Below are 6,000 nucleotides of genomic sequence, written 5' to 3'. Positions count from 1 at the left end.
GCTTAATGAACATTTGTTCATGCTTGATGAATTTCAGTTAAGGACAATTTATTGTTCGAAATCAAAATCATGATTCAAGTTTTATCATTCGAAAATATCTTGAAACAGTGATATGTGTCATTGATGTTATTCGAAAATGTTTTGAATCGATTTAAAGAGAAATATAGAACTACTATAGATTCAGATACAAGACAATGTTATCAGTCTTACTAACTGGAAAAACTGTTATATGTGTGAACCCATATTACATGAAAATTTGTTTAACTCGTGAACCAGATAGGTATGTACTTTTATGCCGCCATTCTTGAACTTTAGTTACGGAACCGGAGTAAGTATCCAAACATGTACGCCGTAGCCCCCCCCCCCCCCCCCCTAACCAAGAGATTAACCAAAAAAAGCGGCACTAATGATCCAATCATATACTTAAACATTCAATTAAGGAATTTGCTACAAAACTTAACCCAAAAACTAGCCCCGCTAAGAAATATAAATATACAAGAACTCCTCTCAAATGATACATATACAATAGTCATTTGGTTTAGAAATAGAATATACAACATAACAAACATAATACAAGTTAACCAACTAACGAAATCATCGCTTGAAGCTTTCGCTGCGCAACTCTGATCTGTCTCTGAAACTGAAAGTGGGAATGGGTGAGCACATCGTCCCTAAAAGGGGTGCCCAATGGAAATAACATTTAACTTTCAAGTAATTATTAAAATGATTTGGAAAACAATTCATGTTTTCTCAGTACACTAAAACATAATCAATCTACAGAGTTAAACAATCATGTATATGGAACTAACTCCTTCTTCAAACAATGTACTATATTGAGTGTCGACCAATTCCTTACACACCCTATTAGTTTACAATGCTGTCGACCAATTCCTTACACACTTAATACGTATAAAAGCTCGAATTCATGTAGATATAAATAAAGAAGCAGTCCTATATACCACGCATGGAAACTCTTATTTCCAAATAGGTGTCGACCAATTCCTTACACACCTATTAGGCATACAAATGGAAATTCTTATTTCCCAAATAATTCATCAAAACAAACAAACATTACAATTCCTTTTCAAGCAATGGAAATATTAAAATAAATAAAAGATCTTTCAGAATTTTAAAGAAACAATGTATGGAATACACAATCAGATAATGCATGAGCTTGTTAAACATAAACTTTGGTAAAAGAAAACAATAATAATCACAAAAGAGTTAAAAGTATTCCCACCTCTTTTGATGACAAGCCACGCCTACCTCGAGATCCACGATCCACTGGTTCATCCTTTGAAGCGATCGCTGTTAATAACTAACTGTTAATCACACATGCACTCTAAGAAACTAGCAAGAATGACTCATACAAGAATCATATAATTCTATCTAATGGTTCTAAGCCCATTCATGTTTCTACCCTTTTTCATTCTCTACCTTTAGAACATCTAAGGTTTACTAATTCATTTAGATTGGTTCTCTAGTACATTAACTAAGTCTTATGAATATCTACAACTTTGTAGAAGAAACCAAATACTAATTCGGACCATAAAAGGTCCAACTCATCAAGATAGGAAAATTAACTCGAAACCCAAGTCCACCAAACAAGCCCACTAATCCAAAGCCTGCTCCACCTGAGTCTATTGACTGTCACTAACAGTCAACGTCTGGTCAACAAAGTAATCTAACGGTCGACGTCAGTCCAAGGTTAATGGTCAACGAGTTAACTCAGTCAACAAGAATCGGTAAGTCAACAGATCCGACTCAATCAGATTAACTGAGTCAGCTAAACAAAACTGAATCAGACTGAAAGTTCAGTCAGATAGGCCAAGGGTTCTTCTCACACAGCTAAAGCTCTAACTTAATGATTCTAACTCAAGTTCAACTTCAATCAAATTTTGCATCAATTCAATCAAATCACGTAACTATGTAATTCATTTACAAACTACAAAATATAATTACCTTAATCTGCAATTACAAGCTTTTACTAAACCCATTGCTATAACAGCATACAACCAACTCAGCATATACGTCTCACATTCGAATCACTTCTGCCATTCCATTCAAATAACAATAACAATTCACTTCCATTCTAAACTCAGACTCCTAACAACTGCCGTTTGTGTTTAACCCATCATTCATCTTCACAGGCAACTCACCATCTCCAATTATCATTACCATTATGTTTTCAGAGTTCTGCAACTCACTAATTCATCACCAATCCCCTACTAATAGATTTCTAACCCCTTCTCTGCATTCAAAAACATAACATTAGTACAACATTACCATTACTACCTTGATCTAAATTGCTCATCTAGTCTCAACCCCCGTAACTCTGCACATTCAGCTTAACATAACACCACCAGCTCACTTCCTACATCTGCAGTTGCGGCTTTAATCAACAACTTTCTACATTCATACTTCCTATATCTCTTCATCTCTGAGCAGTTCCAGCTCTATGTACTATACAACCACATCACTTGCAATATTCAGAGTAAAATCACTTCTCTATTTCATTTCACTTTCATAATAACCTCTGCAAAACTAGAAACACCGCCATCATCTTACTAACAGAACTTCAACCCACTCTACAGCTGCACATCCAATTCCCAGTAGATACAACCAATCCATCTTCTCAACTCATCAGAGACTCCACAAAGTATACCCAAAACATTTCAACTCAAACAGCATCAACAACACTACAATCTTAACAAGCTACTTCATTCATCACAATAAACTATCATAACTCAACCATTTTAGAACCACAAAACACACAGTTCAATTCCATCTACCACATATCTTAATTCAATTATCAACTTCATATAATCAACAAAATTCAATAGAATTACCAAATTAACTCATAACAATTACCTCAAAGTAATTTTCTTCAGCATCCAACATCCCCATCACCACCACAAATTCTCTGCAACCCTAGTTTATTCACAATCACCTCTATTTCCCAATTCAGGTTCAATACATAACTACAATCTTCATACCAATCATACCCATTTCTAAACCATCCCCGTAACCTCGATTTAATATTATAAAACTCTTTTGAGTATTATCATATGAAACCCTAATTCTTCAATCTCGAATTACTCTTCAAAATGACACTACAACCGCAAACAAACAACAACCCAGTTTTTCCTTTATCCCTCGACAACCCTATATCATCACCAATTCGAATCTTAATTCAATTTCCAGAAGACCCCTAATCTTCTCAACTCTGCACCAAAATCCCAAATCAACAACTAACTCTTCTCACCTGTTTGTACAAACAAAACCCATCATCAATTACTTAATTTCATACTCAGTATCCCAAAAATCCTCAATTGATTCCATGTCTCATAAACTCTCTCTTTTCTTTGTCTGATTCATCTTTTATCTCGAGTTTGAATCAACTACAGAAAACCATACAATCACCGTTAAATAACCCTTAATCTTCTCCACCTTCTACTGATCATAAAACTCTTGTTTAATCACTCAATCACTCGCAGAAGAGAAAGAACAGAGAAAGAAGAAAGAGAAGAAGAAAAATAGAATGTAGAAGAAAACGAACATAGATCGAGTTTATCTTCTCGGTGGTGAAGATAAGACCAAGGATAATTCTATTGCACACACTCTCTTCGCTAAGGGAACCCCAGGTCGTTCCATTTTTGAAAAGACTATTTTGCCCTTCAAATCAATACGATGATTACTTCCTCATCTGGTATCTGATTGCCATGTTCGAGTAGTCCATTCCGCATAACTTCTCGATATCCATCTAACGGCATTAATTTCGTATCTAGTCCGTTGTTAGATTAATTCATATTAATTAATATTTGTTTTAAACTAACCGATTTATTACTGGGTAATACGTCTCTTGACTAGTCTAATAGCGTGGACGAGCTCGAGGGTCCTTAAATATGCAAACTAAAATAGTTACGTGTTCCTGAAATCGACAACATTTACAAACCAATATGCAAACCTAAAAAGTTCTGTGAACTCCGGAACTTTGGTTTGGTTAAAATTTACAAACCGGTACGCGTACTGTAACTGAACCGACTCACGAACGACAATGGTATTTGCACCTTTTACACCTACTAACCATGTCGATTATATTTTCAAGTGTGTTTAAATTATTTCTACGAGATAATTAGCATTTGATTAATTCTCTAAAATACTAGACTTATTTGATCACATGTTTGTGACTCAGAGTTAATGTCTTATGTGTTCAAGAAAATGAAGATTAAGATTTTAAGTTCAACCCGACTAGTTTCGGCTAACCATGTTGAACATAATCTATGTACAAGGTTCGTTTACGGTTGCACCTTACCAGAGTGTATATCTTGCTTATGTAAATCGATTCAAAGATTCATCTAACAGTGGATATTGTCTGCTTGGTTCTAAAGCTATCTTAGCTAAAACCTAAAGCAACATATGCTTTGAATGTCTATAAAAGGGGAACTTCAAGCAACTTGGATCTTTGAATCCTAACACCAATTTTTGGTGTGTCCTAGTTGTATCTAGAGTGGTCCTCTTCCTAACCCTTTTAGGATTTAGCGACTACAAAGTCTTCATAGGGATTCGTGAAGCCGGGTCCAGTTATCTTTCCTTGAAAACTTGAGTATCCTGATCTTGATTGTTTGTAGATATTTCTCTATTGATCAAGATATATAGAAATCATCAAATTTCTCTTCGTCTCAACTTTTATACTTGTGAGGTGAATAATAATCTAGGCTGCACTTCAGGTTGCATAAGTCCGAATTTTGAGGTTAGATAGACTTTCTCTATTGGTATCGATATCCACACCTTTGACCAAGTTATTTGATTGTAAAATAAAATCACATATAGGATTAATCTATGGGAGGCATATTTGGTTTAAAGTCTTCAATTGAGTTGAAGCAACTCTTAGTTGGTGTGACGTCGTCTAAGAGAATCAACTTCGCGGAGTCCTGCTGAGATTCAAGAGGCATAAGGAGCGCGACTGTACCTTAATATGTGGGATACGGGCTCAACTACATTCCAGTCCGAAGTTAATTGATAGTAGGCTAGTGTCTGTAGCGACTTAATACAGTTTGGTGTTCAATCTGGACTAGGTCCCGGGGGTTTTCTGCATTTGTGGTTTCCTCGAAACAAAATTTCTGGTGTCTGTGTTATTTCTTTTTCCGCATTATATTATTTATCTTTATAATTGAAATATCACAGGTTGTACGTTTATCAATCTTAGTAGATACATACGACCTAGTTTATTGGATACGACTATATTGCTTCTTGGACAATTGGTCTTTCGTACCGTCTATGTAATCTCTTTGTGATTAAGTTCACAGACTTGTTTCTGTAAACGTTCTAATCGCAAGAGAGAGATAAATAACTCTAGATATTATTCCTTGATTGAGTTTAACTCTCGGAGTTGTATTGAGTTTGTCCATACAGGTTGCCTAAGAAAAAAGTGGTGATGTATTTTGGTACTCCCACGTTCTCAAAACCACTATTCACCAATATCTAACCAATTTGACTAAAGTTTAGGTGTTGTACCTGTCATGCATCTCAAGTATTATTCCAAGCATGCATTAGTTCTTTCAGTATGCCCATCTGTTTGAGGATGGTAAGATGTACTGAGCTTCAAGGTAGTACCTAGAGACTTGAACAACTCTTGCCAGAAGGTACTGATAAAAAAATTATCTCTGTCAGATATTATGGAAGATGGGAGACCATGTAACTTGAATATGTGGCGCAAAAATTCCTTAGCTACAAAAATTGATGAAAATGGATGGCCAAGAAGAATGAAATGACTCTATTTGGTCAACCTGCCAACTACCACGAAAATGACAATATTTATATTATAAAGTGGTAAACCTTTAATAAAATCCATAGAATGTGTTGTCGCGGTATCTGGAATATGAAGAGGTTGCAGAAGACCAGCTGGAGAAGTATGTTTAGTTTTGTTGCATTGGCACACATCACAGGTAGCTACAAAATGCATGATATCTTGTTTCATCTTGGGTCAGAAAAAGTAAG

The 6,000-nt window shown here is 35.4% G+C and overlaps 1 long non-coding RNA gene across 1 annotated transcript; it reads right to left on the bottom strand.

Annotated features, from left to right (window-relative positions):
* Positions 1–384: 384 nt before the first annotated feature.
* On the bottom strand, positions 385–3,541 carry LOC113289251. Its single transcript, XR_003330939.1, has 3 exons — positions 1,963–3,541; positions 1,241–1,308; positions 385–1,011 (listed from the first exon to the last, which is right to left on the bottom strand). It is a non-coding gene; the product is annotated as an uncharacterized LOC113289251 (long non-coding RNA).
* Between the last annotated feature and the right edge of the window lie 2,459 nt (positions 3,542–6,000).

The sequence above is a fragment of the Papaver somniferum genome, chromosome 6, assembly GCF_003573695.1.
Source record: "Papaver somniferum cultivar HN1 chromosome 6, ASM357369v1, whole genome shotgun sequence".
In the NCBI taxonomy this organism is placed as follows: Eukaryota; Viridiplantae; Streptophyta; class Magnoliopsida; order Ranunculales; family Papaveraceae; genus Papaver; species Papaver somniferum.
Note: the sequence above shows the minus strand (reverse complement) of the source record. Positions and strands in the feature narration are given on the sequence as shown.